The sequence below is a fragment of the Chiloscyllium punctatum genome, chromosome 18, assembly GCF_047496795.1.
Source record: "Chiloscyllium punctatum isolate Juve2018m chromosome 18, sChiPun1.3, whole genome shotgun sequence".
In the NCBI taxonomy this organism is placed as follows: domain Eukaryota; kingdom Metazoa; phylum Chordata; class Chondrichthyes; order Orectolobiformes; family Hemiscylliidae; genus Chiloscyllium; species Chiloscyllium punctatum.
Window position 1 is genome coordinate 98,065,855 of NC_092756.1, and position 20,873 is coordinate 98,086,727.

Below are 20,873 nucleotides of genomic sequence, written 5' to 3' on the forward strand. Positions count from 1 at the left end.
GGTCAGAGGTTACAGGGGAGAGAGCAGGAACAGGGGACTGAGTTAGATGATCAGCCATGATCTGATTGAACAGTGGAATAGGCTCCAAGAGTCTAATGGTCTACTCCTGCTGCTAATGTCTATGTTTCTAACCCTTTGCTAATATGCCTACTCCATTCTCCTCCATGAAGCTGCTGTAAATCAATAAGCACCCTGCCCCCCCCCCCCCCCCCTCACCCCCCAGTTGTCCAAATCTCCATGGACCACCTCACCGATTGAGCTAATACATGTTTCTTTATGAAATACCATTTATGTTTGAATCAGGAAAGTGAAAAACATTATCACTGTGACCTTTAAGAATCTGACGGGCTCCCACGAATGTTGAGTCAGTTCAAAATCATGAGGTTCTTTTCTTTTCTGCGAATATCCAATTAACCAGCGTGGAGAGACCTGGAGGCAAAGGAATTGGCCAAATGAATGGGAGCCTTGTTGTCAGCAGATCAGGGAAACTGGATGAAAGCAGAAGAGATATATGAGTTCATTTCTGATTTGATTTAAGTTGCAGCTTGTCTGTGATGTACCATGGGAGAGCTGGTTCTGCCTGGGCTGATCTGCAGTTCCCCCATGTTCCGTCAGTGCCTGTGAGCTCCAAGTTATTCTTCACCAAAATTAGCTGCAAGATTTATTTCTGACATAAACAGGGGTGCTGCTCCCTCTCAACGTTTGAGGGATGGGTGCTGCTGTTATTTACTTGGGGCAAACACAAGCTTAGGAATAGGATGAGACCATTGAGCCCCTTGAGTCTATCCTACCAATCAATTTAATCCTGCCTGATCTGTGTCATTACTGTATCTACTTCATTCCGGAACTCCTTAAAGCCCTTGGCCAAAAAATATCTGAAAATACAATAAAAACAAAAACTGCAGCAGCTAGAAATGAAGAGAAAGTGCTGGAGAAACTCAGCAGGTCTGGTAGAGAGAGAGAAACAGAGTTAATATTTCACAATGTTAGGTGGGAAGGTGGAGAGGAGGTCAATGGCCTAGCGGTATTATCACTAGATTGTTAATTTGGAGACCCACATGATGTTCTGGGGACCCGGATCAAATCCTACCACAGCAGATGGTGGGAATTTGAATTCAATAAATATCTGGAATTAAGAGTCTAATGATGATCATGAATCCACTGTTGATTGTCAGAAAAGCCCATCTGGGTCACTAATGTCCTTTAGGGAAGGAAACTGCCATCCTTACCTGGTCTAGCTGACATGTAACTCCAGATCCACTGCAATGGGGTTGAACTTAACTGCCCTCTGGGTAACTAGGGATGGGCAATAAATGCTACCTCACCTGTGAATGAATGAATGAAATCCAATATGACTCATCATCTGAACATCTTCAGTTCTGAAGAAGAGACATACCAGACTTGAAATGTTAACTCTGTTTCTCTCTTCACAGACCTGCCAAGTTTCTCCAGCACCTTCTGTTTTTATTAGACATCCAGTGATCTTAGTTTGGACCTTCAACAGCTTGTTTTGGAGCTACCAGGATTGGACCACACCTTGTGCGAACTGTATTTAAGGGAATTTAACAATTGTCTGTTTGTCTCGGTGCAATGTTCCTGTCATCATCCACATATCTTCACATTTCTCTTTGAAGTTATCAAAAATTACATTGCTACTCAGTAAAGGAGGGAGAGAGAAAACAAGGAACTACTGAACTGACATCAGTCATTAGAAAAATACTGGTATTTATTACTAAGCCAATCTTACAATGCACTTAATCAGTTTAACTCAGTTGGCTGGATTGTTGGTTTACAGAGCAGTGTGATGCCAATTGTGTGGGTTCAATTCCCATCACCGGTTTGAGGTTACCATGAATGACTTTCCTTCTCAAGCTCTTCCCTTACCTGAGGTCTGGTGGCCCTCAGGTTAAATCACCACCAGTCACCCCTCTCTCATGAGGGAGAGAGAGCAGCTCCTCTGGTCTGGTAAGACTATGGCAATACAATAACCAGTGCACTTAGAAAATCATAGTCTATTTGATCAAAATGGTTTATGAAAGCTAAACAGCATTTGACAAGTGTGTTACAAATCTTTGAGGATAAAGTAAGTAGGGTAGATAATGGGAAATCAGTTGATGAGGTGTGCTTGGTATTTCCCAAAGACATTTACTCAGATCCCATGCCTAAAGCTAGTACAACAGGATCAAGGCTCAGGATAGCAATCTGTAAATAGTGGTGTGTCACAGCCATCAGTGCTGGGGTTATAGTTATTTACAATATGGTTTAATAACTTAGATGAGGAAAATGAATGTGCTGTAGTCAAGCTTTCGAATGACACAAAAATAATAAGAAAGACAAGCGATGAGGATGACACAGATGGGTTGGGTGACTGGGCAAAAACTCAGCAGCTGGGCTCTGATGTGGAAGGATGTAGCAGGAAGAATATTCTTTAGTGGAGAGGGATTGTAGAAAGCAGCACAGAGGGATTTGAAGGTCCTCAGGGGTTGGTACCTGGGATTTCGATGTTGTGGCTATTACGGAGACATGGGTAGAACAGGGACAGGATTGGCTGTTGCAGGTTCCAGGGTTTAAATGTTTTAGTAGGGTCAGAGGTGAGGGTAAAAGAGGGGGAGGTGTGGCATTGCTTGTCAAAGATAGTATTACAGCGGTGGAAAGGACGATGGATGAAGACTCACCATCTGAGGTAGTTTGGGCTGAGGATAGGAATAGGAAAGGTGAGGTCACCCTGTTAGGAGTTTTCTACAGGCCTCCTAATAGTCCTAGAGACGTAGAAGAAAGGATTGCGAGGATGATTCAGGAGAAGAGTGAAAGTAATAGGGTGGTTGTTATGGGGGACTTTAACTTTCCTGATATTGACTGGGAAAGCTATAGCTCGAGTTCGTTAGATGGGTCGGTGTTTGTCCAATGTGTGCAGGAGGGTTTCCTGACACAATATGTAGACAGGCCAACAAGAGGTGAGGCCATACTGGATTTGGTTCTGGGTAACAAACCAGGCCAGTTGTTAGAATTGGAGGTAGGTGAGCACTTTGGGGACAGTGACCACAATTCAGTGACTTTTACTCTAGAGATGGAGAGGGATAAGTGTGCACTGCAGGACAAGAGTTATAGCTGGGGGTAGGGAAATTATGATGCGGTGAGGCATGACTTAGGATGCGTGGCTTGGAAAAGTAGGCTTCAAGGCAAGAGCGCAATTGATATGTGGAGCTTGTTCAAGGAGCAACTATTGAGTGTCCTTGATAAGTATGTACCTGTCAGGCAGGGAGGAAAGGGTCGTGTGAGGGAGCCGTGGTTTAATAAGGAATTGGAATCCCTTGTTAAAGGGAAGAGGGCGGACTATGTAAAGATGAGGTGTGAAGTTTCAATTGGGGTGATTGAGAGTTATAAGGTAGCCAGGAAGGATCTGAAGAGAGAGCTAAGAGCAGCAAGGAGGGGACATGAAAAGTTCTTGGTTGGTAGGATTCGGGAAAACCCAAAGGCTTTCTATAGGTATGTCAGGAATAAAAGAATGACTAGGGTAGGAATAGGTCCAGTCAAGGATACTGGTAGGAAGTTGCATGTGGAGGCTGAAGAGATTGGGGAGACTCTGAATGAATACTTTTCGTCAGTATTCACTCAGGAACAGGACGTTGTTGCCGATGTGAATATTGAGTCACAATTAATTAGAATGGACGGCTTTGAGGTATGTAGGGAAGAGGTGTTGGAATTCTGGAAAGGATGAAAATAGATAAGTCCCCTGGGCCTGATGGCATTTATCCTAGGATTCTCTGGGAAGCAAGGGAGGAGATTGCAGAGCCATTGGCCTTGATTTTTATGTCCTCGTTGTCTACAGGAATAGTGCCAGAAGACTGGAGGATAGCAAATGTGGTTCCCTTGTTCAAGAAGGGGAGTAGGGATAACCCTAGTAACTATAGGCCGGTGAGTCTCACTTCTGTTGTGGGCAAAGTCTTAGAGAGAATTGTAAGGGATAGGATTTATGAACATCTGGATAGGAATAATGTGATCAAGGATAGTCAGCATGGTTTTGTGAAAGGCAGGTCGTGCCTCACAAACCTTATTGAATTCTTTGAGAAGGTGACTAAGGAGGTGGATGAGGGTAAAGCAGTAGATGTGGTGTATATGGATTTTAGTAAGGCGTTTGATAAGGTTCCCCATGGTAGGCTACTGCAAAACATACGGAGGTATGACATTGAGGGTGCATTAGAGGTTTGGATTAGGAATTGGCTGGCTGGAAGAAGACAGAGGGTAGTAGTTGATGGTAAAGGTTCATCTTGGAGTGCAGTTACTAGCGGTGTTCCGCAAGGATCAGTTTTGGGACCATTGTTGTTTGTCATTTTTATAAATGACCTGGAGGAGGGGCTAGAAGGTTGGGTGAGCAAGTTTGCGGATGATACAAAAGTCGGTGGAGTTGTTGACAGTGAAAAAGGATGTGGCAGGTTATAGCGGGATATAGATAAGCTGCAGAGCTGGGCAGAAAGGTGACAAATGGAGTTCAATGTAGCTAAGTGTGAAGTGATTCACTTTGGTAAGAGTAACAAGAAGATGGGATACTGGGCTAATGGTCGGATACTTGGTAGTGTGGATGAGCAGAGGGATCTTGGTGTCCATGTACACAGATCTTTGAAAGTTGCCACCCAGGTAAATAGTGCGGTGAAGAAGGCATATGGCGTATTGGCTTTTATTGGTAGAGGAATTGAGTTCCGGAGTCCTGAGGTCATGTTGCAGTTGTATAAGACTCTGGTGCGGCCGCATCTGGAGTATTGTGTGCAGTTTTGGTCGCCATACTATAGGAAGGATGTGGAGGTACTGGAACGGGTGCAGAGGAAGTTTACCAGGATGTTGCCTGGTATGGTAGGAAGATCGTATGAGGAAAGGCTGAGGCACTTGGGGCTGTTTTCATTAGAGAAAAGAAGGTTTAGGGGTGACTTGATAGAGGTGTACAAGATGATTAGGGGTTTAGATAGGGTTGACCATGAGAACCTTTTTCCACGTATGGAGTCAGCTATTACGAGTGGGCATAGCTTTAAATTAAGGGGTGGTAGGTATAGGACAGATGTTAGGGGTAGATTCTTTACTCAGCGAGTCGTGAGTTCATGGAATGCCCTGCCAGTAGCAGTGGTGGACTCTCCCTCTTTATGGGCATTTAAATGGGCATTGGCATATGGAGGATAGTGGGCTAGTGTAGGTTAGGTGGGCTTGGATCGGCGCAACATCGAGGGCCAAAGGGCCTGTACTGCGCTGTATTCTTCTATGTTCCATGTTCTATGTTAAATTATAAAATGCTTGCATTCAAGTTTTTTATTTATTCATTTTGTGGGACGTGGGCATCACTGGCTGGGCTCAGCATTTATTGCCCGTCCCTAGTTGCCCCTTGAGAAGGTTGGGCTGAGCTGCCTTCTTGAACCGCTGCAGTCCATGTGCTGTGGGTTGACCCACAATGCCATTAGGGAGGGTCTTCCAAGACTTTGACCCAGTGACATTGAAGGAACAGCGATACATTTCCAAGTCAGGATGGTGAGTGGCTCGGAGGGGAACTTGCAAGGGGGTGGTGTTCCCATAGAATTGCTGCCATTGTCCTTCCAGATTGAAGTGGTCATGGGTTTGGAAGGTGCTGTCTGAGAATCTTTGGTGAATTTCTGCAGCGCATCTTGTAGATGGTACACACTGCTGCTACTGAGCATCGGTGTTGGAGGGAGTGGGTGTTTGTGGATGTGGTGCTAATCAAGCGAACTGTTTTGTCCTGGATGGTGTTGAGCTTCTTGAGTTCAGTAGGTAATAAGGAAGGCAAATGGAATATTGGCCTTTATTTCGAAGGGATCAGAGTATAAACACAGGGAAATTTGCTTAAACTAAACAAAACACATTTGGAATACCATGAAGAGTTTTGGTTACATTATCTCAGGAAATAAAGTCCAGAGATTGTTCACTTGGTTGATCTTGGGTATAGAGGCATTTTCTTATGAGGAGACATAGACTAGATTGGGCCTGTACTCACTGGAGTATAGAATAATGAAAGGGGATCTCACTGAAATGTGTATGATTCTTCCAGGACTTGACAAGGTGGATGTGTAGTGGGTAGTTACTCTGAGAGGCACAATCATAGAATAAAGGGTCACCTATTTAAGACAGATATAAGGACACATTTGTTCTCTCAAGGCTATTGAAGCTGTGGAATTTTTTTTACCACAAAGAACTATAGGGGTTGGGAATTAAGTATATTCAAAATTGAGATAAATCGATTTTAATCAGGAAGGAGAATCAAGGATGAAAGAGTGAAAAGGCAGGAAAATGAAGTCAAGGGTTAAGAGAAACCGAACAATCTATAGATGCTGTAAATCAGAAACAAAAACAGAAATTGCTGGAAAAGCTCCACAGGTCTGGCAGCAAAAGTGGAGAGAAATCAAAGATAACATTTCAGGTTGAGTGACCCTTTCTCAGAATGGGCAATAAAGACTGGTCTGGCCAGTGATGCCCTCATCCTGTGAATGAATGAATGAAATCCAATATGACTCATCATCTGAACGTCTTCAGTCTTGTCTTCAGTTCTGAAGAAGAGTCATACCAGACTTGAAATGTTAACTCTGTTTCTCTCTTCACAGACCTGCCAAGTTTCTCCAGCACCTTCTGTTTTTATTAGACATCCAGTGATCTTAGTTTGGACCTTCAACAGTTTGTTTTGAAACTACCAGGATTGGACCACACCTTGTGCGAACTGTATTTAAGGGAATTTAACAATTGTCTGTTTGTCTCGGTGCAATGTTCCTGTCATCATCCACATATCTTCACATTTCTCTTTGAAGTTATCAAAAATAAAATTGCTACTCAGTAAAGGAGGGAGAGAAAACAAGGAACTACTGAACTGACATCAGTCATTAGAAAAATACTGGATTGATGCCTGGAATGAGAGGCTTGCCTGATGATGAGGGTCTAATCAAACTGGGCTCATACTCTCTGGAGTTGAGAGTGTGGTGCTGGAAAAGCACAGCAAGTCAGGCAGCATCCAAGGAGCAGAAGAATTGACGTTTTGGGCATAAGCCCTTCATCAGGTATGAGGCTTTTGCCTGAAGCATCAATTCTCCTGCTCCTTGGATGCTGCCTGACCTGCTGTGCTTTTCCAGCAACACACTCTCGACTCTAATCTCCAGCACCTGCAGCCCTCACGTTCTCATACACTCAGGAGTTGAGGTGAATGAGAGATGACTTCATTGGGATTATACATGATTCTGAATGGAGACTTGCCCATCATTGACACTGAGAGGACATTTTTACCCGGCAAAATACGACAAGATGCTGGGAAATTGAAACTAAAAACAGGAAACTGTGAACGACTCAGCAGTGCAGACTGTATCAATGAAAAGGGAAGCAATGTTAGTGCTCTGGGGATGTGACAGCAGAGTGACAATGCCAGTCAGCCAATAATCCATGAAGGCCAGGTTAACGTTCGAGGACATGGGCTCGAACCTTGCTACAGCAGGTAGTACAATTTGAATTGAATAAAATCTGAAATGGAAGCTTGTCTAATGGTCACCATGCAACCATTGCTGATTATTGTAAAAACCCATCTGGGCCATGAACGCCCTTTCGGGAGAGAAATCTGCCCATCCTTATCCAATCTTACCTACATGTGACTCCAGACCCACAGCAATGAGAATGACTCTTAAGTGCCCTCGGGAATGCTCTAGGAGTCAAACCAGCCCAAGGGCAATTAGGGGTAGCAATAATGTCCATGTTCTGTAAAAGAATAGAGAGGTCAATGGCCTTCCATCAGAAACAATGAGCATCAGAAGTAGAAGAGACTTTGAGAAAGTGTGGAGGGAGGGGAGGGCTGAAGTGAATGAGCTTTATTGTCACATGTACTCACGCGAGTACAGTGAAAAGTTTACAAGTCACCACTTATGACACCAGCTTAGATACAGAGTACCCAGGTGCAGATTCTTCAGTACTAGTTCTCAGGAAGAAAAAATTAGAAAATGAAGAAATAACAAGTCCAGCGTTGCAGATTGTGGGGCTAAATTAGAAAATGGAGAAGTAAAAAGTTCAGAACAACAGTCCTTCTGACCCAGCCCACTGAGGCAGCCTGCCTCCAGTCTACACCCACCTTAACTCTGGATCACTCTGGAATCACCTCAACGTCAAAGTCAACACTGAGGCCACACTGAGACCACACTCAGACAAAACACTGTCTGGGTGCACTGAAAGACCACCATGCTAGGCCGAGCGACCGCCACGGGCCACTGAAAGACCACTGTGCCAGGCCGAGAGACTGCCACACCAGGCCGAAGGACAAAAAGAAGGGTCTCTGATAGGGATGAAGGCAAGATTGAATAACAGAAGAGGGATGTAACAGGATGCGTCCACACCAAGTATTGAGTACAGGGAAAAGTTATGGGTGAAGATGGAGTTTGCAAACTACTGACTGAAGCCTCTCTCACTGAAGATGAATTGAGAGAGGAAGCGCTGAATATAAAATGGATGTGGCATTGAGTTAAACACAATGTTTGAGCATGATGTGTGATTTTAATACATTTTACAGATGACAAGATCCCAAATATTGATTCGCAAACTTTCACAACTCGCAATTACTGTGTTTCCCTTCATGTTTTAACTAGGCATTGAGCTCTTCAAGATGTAGATTATCCATAAGTTTACTTCACTTGGTCCTACCCCTCAATAATCAACTTATTTTCAATCCTTTGTCAACCCTTGATGTCAACAACAAAACAACGGTATCAGTAAGACCTTAAACATTGAAACAAGGCACGTGTGGGGCTGTTCCACTGGAGTTGGAACCAAAGAGCAATCAACAAATGATCAAACTCAAACACCAGTATTTTCCTGATGGTCTGAACTAGCCACAGTTGAGGCAACATATCTTGAAAAAGATTAATAATAACAAGCTTCATGTTACTGTGATTTGTGGAGTTTGGAGCCAATTCTTGTGACAAACATCACCTTTTGGTCAAAGAATCCCTACAGTGTGATAGCAGGGCATTTGGCCCATTGAATCTATACTGACCCTCTGAACAGCATCCCACCCAGACCCACCCCATCCCTGTAATACAGTATTTCCCATGGCTAACCCACCTAGCCTGCACACTATGGGCATTTTCCCATGACCAATCCACCCTAACCTGCACATCTTTGTGACTGTGGGAGGAAACCCACACAGACGCAGGCAGAATGTGTAAACTCCACACAGACAGTCACCTGAGGGTGGAATCAATCCCAGGTCTCTGGTACTGTGAGGCAGCAGTGCTAACCACTGAGCCACTGTGCCACCCCAGTCTTCAAGCTGGATTGGGGAGGAGAGAGAAAGCTAGAAAGACAGAGAGTTTGCTGCACAGAAGGACGCCATTCAGCCCAACATCTTGTGGAGGTCTCAACTGAATTTACTGTAACAGAGAAAGGGGGAGTTGGCATTTAGATAGCACCTTTCCTGTCCTCAGGATGTCCTGAAGTCCACTGACCATAGCCAGTTACAGACTTCCTGAAGCGTAATCATAACTTTCTGCACACCGCAATATTCCACTGGTTAATAAAACAAAGAACCATGGTTGCTGGAAACTCAGCAGGTCTGGCAGTATCGATGGAGAGAAAGCAGAGTTAATGTCCAGTGACTGCTCTGAAGAATGGTCCCTGGACTTGAACCATTAACTGTATTTAGAAGAAAGTTAGGACTGCAGATACTGGAGAGTCAGGATTGATAAAGTGTGGTGCTGGAAAAGCACAGCAACTCAGGGAGCATCCAAGGAGCAGAAGAGTCGACTGAGAGAGGTCCTGAAGAAGGGTTATGCCTGAAACATTGACTCTCCTGCTCCTCGGATGCTGTCTGACCCGTTGTGCTATTTCCTATGCCACACTTTATCAACCCATTAGGTATGTTTCCCTCAGCACAGTTGCCAACACACCTGTTGAGTTTCTCCAGCAATTTCTGTTGTTGTCCCACTGGTTAATGACTGGTTACCCTGCTGGAAGTGGCATTTGCCGAGGGATTAATAGAGGCACAGGGGCCTGGTGAGAACGCTCTCAAAATAGCAGCTGTGTGATCCTCCATCTCTGCTGGGGATGGACCTCAGTCTAATACCTGAATTGAAAGACCCCATCCCCCAAAATGCAGCACTCCCTCGGTACCAGAGTGCGAGTTAAACCCACCGTAGACTCCCTTAATGTCAGACACTGAATGTCCGTAGATACTGTTCAGTGTGTGTTGGTATGCAGTCTCCTGGACTCAGTGATGTTGGTGATAGTTATCATCGTGTTGGTGGTCGCTAATGCTTCATTGGTTACATTTGCAGCTCTTTCGCAGTTCAATACTCTGGGATCATCTGTAGAGACAGAACATTAAGTTCATGGGAATTATATAATGATTATGTTGGTTGCATAATCCATTAGAATTTTTTGTAACATACCAGCAAGAAAAGATAATCTTACACATTGTAACACCACCAGAACTGTGTATGAGTATGGGGAAGCTGTTATTTTATACTCTGTTTCCCGAACAGCATGCACTTGGATTTGATTACATTTGTATACTTAATGACTGCTACTGGAATCAATGTTAAACTCTACAAGCTCCTAGGTATGGAGCTGTCTGTGTGTCTCCAACAAAATGCTTTCCAAACCTCTTCCCAATGTGAAACCAGTTCAATACCTCGGATTTGTCTGACTTCAGAATGGGGACAAGTGTATCAATCGTTCTGTGTCTGGCTGTTGGGGAGGGGAAGCAGTTGGGGGCTGGGCAGGGTGATTGAAAAATAAGTGAGCCACCCATCTCTTTACAAGCACCAGGTAGGCACCAGAGAGCTGGCAACTCAGCTGTGCCCACAAATGAACAATTGAAGGGCGCTTGCAACTGTCAACACACAGGCCAAGTCCCCACTTTTTGCCGTGGTACTCGCCCAACCAGAATTCCAAAAGGTTTCCCTCCCATTGGGTATGATAACTCATCATTTAAGAACCAAACCTCTGCTGTCAGAGGGTCTCACATTCAAAGGCCCCCATTTCATAACTGAATTGAATTGGATTGAATTAACCTTATTGTCACATGTACTCAGATGAGTACAATGAAAGTTTGTAAGACACCACTGACAGTGCCAATTTAGGTACAAAAGTATTTCAGTACAATCCTTGGTTACAGAACAGAAAAATGAAGAAAAAAACAGTTACATTAGAGGAAGGAAGTTGTGAAACTTAGAGTCATAGAGTCATAGAGATGTACAGCATGGAAACAGACCCTTCGGTCCAATTCGTCCATGCCGACCAGATATCCCAATCTAATCTAATCCCACCTGCCAGCACCCGGCCCATATCCCTCCAAACCCTTCCTATTCATATCCCCATCCAAATGCCTCTTAAATGTTGCAATTGTACCAGCCTCCACCACTTCCTCTGGCAGCTCATTCCATATACATACCACTCTCTGTGTGAACAAGTTGCCCCTTAGGTCTTTTTTATATCTTTCCCCTCTCACCTTAAACCTATGCCCTCTATTTCTGGACTTCCCGACCCCAGGGAAAAGACTTTGTCTATTTATCCTATCCATGCCCCTCATAATTTTGTAAACGTCTTTAAGGTCACCCCTCAGCCTCCGACACTCCATGGAAAACAGTCCCAACCTGTTCAGCCTCTCCCTGTAGCTCAAATCCTCCAATCCTGGCAACATCCTTGTAAATCTTTTCTGAACCCTTTCAAGTTTCACAATATCTTTCCGATAGGAAGGAGACCTGACCAATAAAGGAAAGCATACCAAACGCCTTCTTCACTATCCTGTCTACCTGCGATTCCACTTTCAAGGAGCTACGAACCTGCACTCCAAGGACTCTTTGTTCAGCAACACTCCCTAGGACCCAAACTTGAAAAGGTTCAGAAAGAGTTTACAAACGTTTGAGCTACAGGGAGAATCTGAATAGGTTAGGGTTGTTTTTCCTGGAGCGTCGGAGGCTGAGGAGTGACCTTACAGAGGTTTAAAAAATATGAGGGACATGGATAGGGTAAATAGACAAGGTCTTTTTCTTGGAATGGGGGAGTCCAAAACTAGATCTATGGTGAGGGGGAAAGATTTAAAAGGGACCTAAGGGGCAACATTTTCATGCAGAAAGTGGTGCATGTTTGAAGTGAACTGCCAGAGGAAGTCGTGAAGGAAGTGGTACAACGCTCAAAAGGATGAGTCCATGAAGAGGAAAGGTTTAGAGGGATATGGGCCAAATGTTGGCAAATGGGACTAAGATTAATTTAGGATATCTGGTCAGCATGGACAGGTTGGACTGAAGGGTCTGTTTCTGTGCTCCACAGTTCTATGGCTCTGTTATAAATGTACAATTCATTCATCCTTCCTACAGTCTCTTTAAATAGCTCAGACTCATTTTGTTTCAAAGTGCTTCTGTTAAACACCTTGAGACATTTTATTGCATGTAAAGGTGTTACATGAATTAAATTGTTAATTAAAAGGTGGTTTGATCTAATGATGACAATGATTAATGGATGCCTTTTCGTTAGCTGCAGAAAGTGTTAGAAAGGATTATAAGAGATAGGATTTATAATCATCTAGAAAAGAATAATTTGATTAGGGATAGTTAACACAGTTTTGTGAAGGGTAGGTCATGCCTCACTAACCTTACTCAGTTCTTTGAGAAGGTGACCAAACAGGTGGATGAGAATAAAGTGGTTGATGTGGTGTGTATGGATTTCAGTAAGGCACTTGATAAGGTTCCCCATGGTAGCCTATTGCACAAAATACAGAGGCATGGGATTGAGGGTGATTTAGCAGTTTGGATCAGAAATTGGCTAGCTGAAAGAAGACAGTGGGTGATGGTTGATGGGAAATGTTCATCCTGGAGTTCAGTTACTAGTGGGGTACCGCAAGGATCTGTTTTGGGGCCACTGCTGTTTGTTATTTTTTAAATGACCTGAATGAGGGCAGAGAAGGATGGGTTAGTAAATTTGTGGATGACACTAAGATCAACGGAATTGGGGATAGTGCTGAGGATGTTGCAGGTTACAGAGGGACGTAGATAAGCTGCAGAACTGGGCTGAGAGGGGGAAAATGGAGTTTAATGTGGAAAAGAGTGAGGTGATTCACTTTGGAAGGAACAACAGGAATGCAGAGTACTGGGCTAATGGTAAGATTCTTGGTAGTGCAGATGAGCAGAGAGATCTTGATGTCCAGGTACATATATCGCTGAAAGTTGCCACCAGGTTGATTGGGTTGTTAAGAAGCCATACAGTGTTTTGGCTTTTATTGGCACAGGGATTGAGTTTCGGAACCATGAGGTCATGTTGCAGCTGTACAAACTCTGGTGCGGCTGCACTTGGAGTATTGTGTACAGTTCTGGTTGCTGCATTATAGGAAGAATGTGGAAGCATTGGGAAGGGTGCAGAGGAGATTTACCAGGATGTTGCCTGGTATGGAGGGAAGATCTTCTGAGGAAAGGCTGAGGGACTTGAGGCTGTTTTCATTACAGAGAAGAAGGCTAAGAGGCAATGTAATAGAGACATAGAAGATGATCAGAGGATCACATGGGATAGACAGTGAGAGCCTTTTTCCTTAGATGGTGAAGGCTAGCATGAGGGGACATAGCTTTAAATTGAGGGGTGATAGATATAGGACAAACGTCAGAGGTAGGTTCTTTACTCAGAGAGTAGTAGGGGCGTGGAATGCACTGCCTGTAACAGACTCGCCAACTGTAAGGGCATTTAAATGGTCATTGGATAAACATATGGATGAGAATGGAATAGGGTATGATAGATGGGCTTCAGATTGGTTTCACAGGTTGGTGCAACATTGAGGGCCGAAGGGCCTGTACTCTGCTGTAATGTTCTATGTTCTAACATGCCAAACACCGTCTTGGCCACCTTGTCTATCTGTGATGCCACTTTGGTTGTGAAGACGCCACAAACAAGAGAAACTCATTTATTGATGCTGACTTACAAAATGCTTTCCAAAGATGACTAAGGGTGTGCAATAAATGTGGGCCTTGTAAGTTAAGTTGCCATCGTGAGAAGGATGACCACACACAGTCGTCCCTCAGGATGCCTCTACCTACAGCTTCAGATCACCATCTCCCATATTAACCCTCTGATAATGGCAGCCCCTTATCCTGAGAGATAAACTCTTGCTTTCATTTATTTGGGTCTTTGACCATCATTTCTGGGACATGGATATGGCTGACAAGGCTGGTATTTATTACTCTCGATGCCTTTTAGGGTGATGATATCTTGCAGATATCACTTTGATCTAACTGAGGGTCTTGTCCAGTCAGTTGGGGTTAGGGTCATGAAAAATAGGAAGAGGGATAGACCATTTGGCCCCTCGAACCTGCTCTGTTATTCAATAGGATCACGGCTGATCCTTCATTGCTTACATCTGCTTTCCTGTCCTGTCCTTTCCCTGTAACCCTCAATTCCCCAACTGATCAAGGATTGATTGATCTTAGCTTTAAATATAATAAGGCCATAGGACAATGACAAACCTCGTGACATGTACCTGAACAGAGAGAATACATTCAAAGACAGGAATGTACAAGGCTGCAGGGAAAGAGGGATACATTTGAACTTTCTCCAGTCAAAAAACAGACAGAGAGAAATATACAAAAGAAGAGCAGGAGTAGGCCATTTGGCCCTTTGAGCCTGCTCCCCCATTCAGTACGATCATGGCTGATCATCCAACCCAGTCCCCTGTTCCTGCTTTCTCCCCATACCCTTTGATCCCTTTAGTCCTAAGAATGACAGGGTGTTCTGCTTTCACACAACAGTTGTGTTCCTTTGCAACTTTGTGTTATAGAAAATCACGCTGTCAAGGATCCTTCTAGAAAATAACTCTATCCATTCAGTAGAAAGTTTGCATTATCCAAACAGCGTCCCCAATTCATCGATCATGTTTCATAGCCAGTTTGTGTTAATGACACAGGCATTATAACCAAACAATCTGCATCTGGAACGCCTTCTTGAAAACATTCAATGTTTGGACCGCACACGGTAGCAACATTACACAGCCAGTACGGATCCCAGGGAAGAATGGTTTGCTGTAAACTCTATCAGTATAACTCCCCACTCAGACTGTGTTGTGCCTTTCCTAATGATGCAGCCATTGAAGATGGCGATGCAGGTGGAGGAAGTGATTAAAAAGTCCGGCGGGATTATGGGATTCATACACAGCTGAGATTGTGCAGGCTGAGCGTGGAGGTAGCTGCATTGAGTGGCTGTAACTATTCTACTACCCTACAGTTAAAAAGCGAACACACTCAGCACCCCATACTGACCAGAGAGTAAAAGTCTCTTGGAGCCAGTGGAAGGTTTAAACCTCCTCACTGCCCCCTCAAGGCAACCCTCTGCTTCCACAATCATGAAACCGCTCGGCATCAAAGCGACATTTATCATGTGAATTTGACCTCATTGGATGCCTGCCATAAGCAGGTTTTGGAATAAAGTGTTGCAGCTTTCTGAAAGCATGGCTATCGATTTTGTTCCTGTTTGATCATCTCTGTCCCTCTCCCTCAGGCAGCGAACATGATTCTCCGTGGGTCTTGTGATCACAGTCAGTCTCAAACCATGAACATTGCAATAAGAAAACAGCATGTCTCATGACCTGTCTTGGGATGAGGTTACACTTAGCGAGGACCAGGGGCAAGGGGTTCATGCTCACAGGGTCTCTCTATTTAGCGTTTTTTGTTTTCCATAGAGAGGAGAGTAAGTGATACCAAACTCAGCAACTACCAGCTAATTGATGCTCGACACCCACAGCAGATTATGGGTGCAGAGTGTATCTGATTTACAATTCCCTTTGTGTGGAAAGCTGCCTCCTGATTTCAATCTCAGATGTCTCCAGATTTAAGCTCAAGTTGCCTCTTGATTTCAGTTGAAAATCTCTCCAGGTTTCAGTCTCCAAAGCCTCCAAAGACCCTCAGCCACCCCCCCCATGAGCCCGTTGCCACACTCAGGATGGGCACTGCACTCTGTTTGTTTGGAAAGAGCTCGAGAACCCTTTACCATTACACCTGAATAATGGGAACCCCAGGACGGTCAGCACATTGAAGGGGGAAGTGGGTACTGCAGATGCTGGAGATTAAAGCCAAGATTAGAGTGGTGCTGGAAAAGAACAGCAGGTCAGACAGCATTCCAGGAGCAGGAAAATCGACGTTTCGAGCAAAAGCCCTTCATCAGGAATAATCCCTTCTTCCTGGTGAAGGGCTTTTGCCCGAAAAGTCAATCTTCCTGCTCCTCAGATGCTGCCTGACCTGCTGTGCTTTTCTGGCACCACTCTCACCTTTACATTGAAGCAGGATTTGGGTGGGAGGGAAACATTTAGAAAGAATGTCAAAAAGGATGAGATACTAATGAATGTCTCAGGAACCCATGTGTTGACCAGACGTCTTTAGTCTTCATGGTATTGTGTCCCTCCTTCAATCCCTCACACAGCAACAGCTCACCTTACAGCCCTGCATTCAATGTAAAGAAGCCGAGCTCTTTCCCAGTCAGGATGCAAAGGATACCTGGGTGGTTAGATAGAGATAAAACCCAGTTTAGCCATGATTTAATCAAATGGCAACATGGGTGTAGAGGGGCTGAATGGCGTCCTTCTCTTCCCATGTTTTGACAGTGGAGTCACTAGTGCATTCAAGATATGTAGTCCTATCCAGCAAATGTATGGAGGCTTAGTTAAATAATAATATTGTGTTGCTTCTATCTTATAAATTTCAGGCGCTGACAGGGATGTTAGAATGATCAACAACAATATCACTGGCACAGTGAGACTGCAACTACCCAATTTTGGATTGAATGGACTGGACCTCATTTCTCCAAAATAGAAATATCGGTGGTTGGGGGGGAAGGAAGAGAGATTTCCAAAACGATGGAGGTTTTAATGTGATAAACTTAAAGAGGATACTATCTGTGGGGGGCCCAGAAATAGGATCCGTTAATATAAGACCATCATTAATGAATCCAATAGGAAAGTGGGGGAGGAACCTCATACATGGAACACGCCCCTCCTATTGACAATCTGGAATCTGTTCTTCTGCATTATCCCCAAGGATTTTACTTTATTGGGAGCTCGAGGAGTTTGCCCCAGTGACACTGAAGGAACAACGATATATTTCCAAGTCAGGATGGGGAGGGATGTGGATGGGAGCTCACAGTGTTCCCATGTATCTGCTCCCTTATTGTTCGAGATGGTAGAGCTTGTGGGTTTGAAAGGGGCTGACAGTGGAGGCTTGGTGAATTTCTGCAGTGCATCATGTAAATGGTGTACACTGTTGCTACTAATCGTTAATGGTGGAAGGAGTTGATGTAAAAGTGGTAGGTGTGGTGCCAGTCAAGCGGGGGCTTCTCTGTCTTGGATGGTATCGAGCTCCTTGAGTTGTTGGAGCTGCCCCCATCCAGGGCAAGTGGGGAGTATTCCATCACTCTCCTGACTTGTGGCCTTATCAGAGTCATACTGCACAGAAGACTCCTTTGGCCTAGCAAGCCTGCCCTAACCAATCTACTCTAATTCCACTTGACACAGCTTGACCCCTAGCCTTGAATGCTATGGCATTTCAAGTGCTCATCCAAATACTTTTTACAGTTAGTGAGCGTCCCCATTTCGACTGCGCAGTGCACTCCAGATTCCCAACACCCTCTGGGTGAAAAATGGTTTCTATAAATGCCCCCTAAATCACCTACCTTTCACCTTCAAATTAAACCCCCTTGTTATTGACCTTTCAATGAAGGGGAATAGTTGATGATAGAGTCATAGAGTCATACAGCACGAAACAGAACCCTTTGCTCCAACCAGTCCGTGCCGATCATAATCCCAAACTAAACTATCCCACCTGCCTGCTCCTGGCCCATATCCCTACAAACCTTTCCTATTCATGTACTTATCCAAATGTCTTTTAAATGTTGTAACTGTACCCACATCCACTACTTCCTCAGGAAGTTCATTCCACATACAAACCACTCTCTCTGAAATAAAAATTTGCCCCTCATGTCCTTTTTAGATCTTTCTCCTCTCACCTTAAAAATATACCCCCTAGTCTTGAAATCCTGCACCTGAGGTCAAAGACATCTGCCATTCACCTTACCTACACCCCTCGTGGTTTTATAAACCTCTTTAAAGTCATTCCCAAACCTCCTATGCTCTAGTGAAAAAGTCCCAGCATATCCAGCCTCTCCTTATAACTCAAACCCTCCATTCCTGGCAACATCCTGGTTAATCTCTTCTGAACCCTCTCCAGCTTAATAATATGCCATAATGTAATATCCTTCCTATCATATCTGTCCATGCCCCCCATTAATGTATGCACCTTATACAGCCATGGTGAAAGGCTTTTGCCCGAAACGTTGATTTCGCTGCTCGTTGGATGCTGCCTGAACTGCTGTGCTCTTCCAGCACCACTAATGTATGCACCTTATACAGCCATGTCTACTTCCTGTATTGATGGCGCCAATAACAATAATTTCCTGGAAGAATTCATAACAAGACGGGGATAAGGTAGAAAACCATTTCATTTCACTTACAGATGCACCATTGAAAATATTCTATCTGGCTGCATCACGACTTAGTAGGGCAACTGCTGTGCTCAGGATTGTAAGAAACTATAAAGAGTTTTGAACACAGCCCAGTCCATCACACAAACTAACCTACGATCCATGGACACCACCTAAACTTCTTGTTGCCGTAGAACAGCAGCCAACATCGTCAAAGGCCCGTCCCACCCAGGTTCTGATCTCTTCCAACCTCTTCAGTAAGGCAGAAGATATAAAAGTTTAAACACTATAGTGTCAGAGGCTGAGGGGGTGACCTTATAGAGATTTATAAAATCATGAGGGGCATGAATAGAGTAAATAGACAAGGTCTTTTCCTGGGGTGGGGGAGACCAGAACCCGAGGGTATAGATTTAAGGTGAGAGAGGAAAGGTTTAAAAGAGACCTAAGGAGCACTTTTTCACTCAGAGGGTGGTACGTGTGTTGAGTGAACTGCCAGAGGAAGTGATGGAGGCTGGTACAATTGCAAAATTAACAAGGCATCTGGATGGGTATATGAATAGGAAGGGTTTGGAGGGATATGGGCCAGGTGCTGGCAGGTGGGACTAGATTGGGTTGGGATATCTGGTCGGCATGGGCGAGTTGGACCGAAAAGTCTGTTTCCATGCTGTACATCTCTATGAGCCTATGACATTTACCAGCAGATTCAAGAGAAGCTTCTTCCCCACTCTTACTAGACTTCTGAATGGACCTCTCAAATTTCAAATCTAATGCTGATCTTGTTTTGTATACCTCCTTCATAGCCGTAACTATGTATTCCTCACTCAGGTCAATCATCCTATGATCTGTGTGTCTTTATATGCTGTGATTTGTCTGTACCGCACAAAACGTTTCACTGTACGTAGGTACATGTGACAACAATAAATTCAATCATTGCAAGAAAGAGCTTCCATTTCTATCTGAAATGTTGCACACAATGAGCTGCATTACAAAGTGGCATGTACTGTTGATTAGGTTAGATTACTTACAGTGTGGAAACAGGCCCTTCGGCCCAACAAGTCCACACCGACCCGCCGAAGCGTAACCCACCCATTCCTGTACATTTGCCCCTTTACCTAACACTACGGGCAATTTAGCATGGCCAATTCACCTGACGTGCACATCTTTGGACTGTGTGAGGAAACCGGAGCACCCGGAGGAAACCCACGCAGACACAGGGAGAATGTGCAAACTCCACACAGTCAGTCGCCTGAGTTGGGAGTACAGAGTGAAGCCAGTTTTCACTCGCAGTCAGCAGTGACATAAATAAATCGTTAAGGTGTTTCTTCTGACGAGATGAGAAATGGTGATGTAGAGATGGACAGGTCTTCCTGCTCCTCAAAATAGGGAACTTTAACGTCTGCTTAAAGCCTCCATGAGAAGCAGATACTGCCAAGCTCCTTCTGAACTATCTACACTTGTTTCTGTTTCAACCCAGTGTTTGACCCTCTGGGGTTCAGGTCTAAATTTAAACATTTTGGAAAGGAAAATTGGGTAACATGTATAACAATCCCCCCCCCGGTATCCTTTGGAGTAAGGAATCTAGAAGCCTTCACATATCAAAAAAAACATTAATACATCTTCCTTCACGGGATGTGTGTGTTGCTGGTCCACCATTTATTGCCCATCCCTAATTGTCACTTGAATTGAGTGGCATGCTCAGTCATTTCACAGGGTGGTTGAGAATCAGCCATATTGCTGTAGGTCTGGAGTCACATATCGCTCAGACCAGGTAACGAAGACAGTTTCCTTCCCTAAAGGGCATTAGAGAACCAGATGGGTTTTTACGACAACGGCTTCCATTGGGTTAGCTTTCAATTCCAGTTTTGTTTTTACATTTCACTATGTGCTGTCATAATATCAAAACGCACCTCCTCCTTACCCTAAGGCCTCTGGGCTAGTTGTCCATTGAAGTTACCATGACCACATCAGCATCCCCTTAATCAGAGCACCCCCTACAATGGACACAGTTTCTGCCAGTTTTGTTTATAAGTGAGCATCTCCTGTAGGACACTGTGTTCAAACCTGTATGCTCTGAGTATGTTGATATTTTAGTTAAATTTGCACCAAACACTAACACCATTCCAACTCCCCAGTTTAGATGTATATAATATATTTCACAATGCAGGCACCTCTTTAATCATTTTCTCTGCCTGTTAGGCGCCTTGAGTTTTTTTCTTATATCAACATCATACGACCCGCCTAAATTCAGCATTTCTCATCTAATTAAAAATCTTTCCACAGTGTGCACGTGCAAATTTGTCACACGCCATTTCCTTGATATGAGATCCATTCACATTTCCCGTCATGGGTTTGGTGGTGGTCAGGAACTATGCCATTGGGAAAATCTGCAAACTCTTTTAAGTGATCAATTC

General features: G+C 44.2%; 1 long non-coding RNA gene across 1 annotated transcript in view; it reads right to left on the reverse strand.

Annotated features, from left to right (window-relative positions):
- Positions 1-224: 224 nt before the first annotated feature.
- The window catches only part of LOC140489390 (uncharacterized), a 155,498-nt gene continuing 134,849 nt past the window's right edge, over positions 225-20,873 (reverse strand). Inside the window, exons 2-3 of the long non-coding RNA XR_011963126.1 lie at positions 10,150-10,322; positions 225-488 (exon numbers count right to left, since the gene is read on the reverse strand). This is a non-coding gene — a long non-coding RNA (uncharacterized lncRNA). The remainder of the gene's footprint in view (positions 489-10,149; positions 10,323-20,873) is intronic.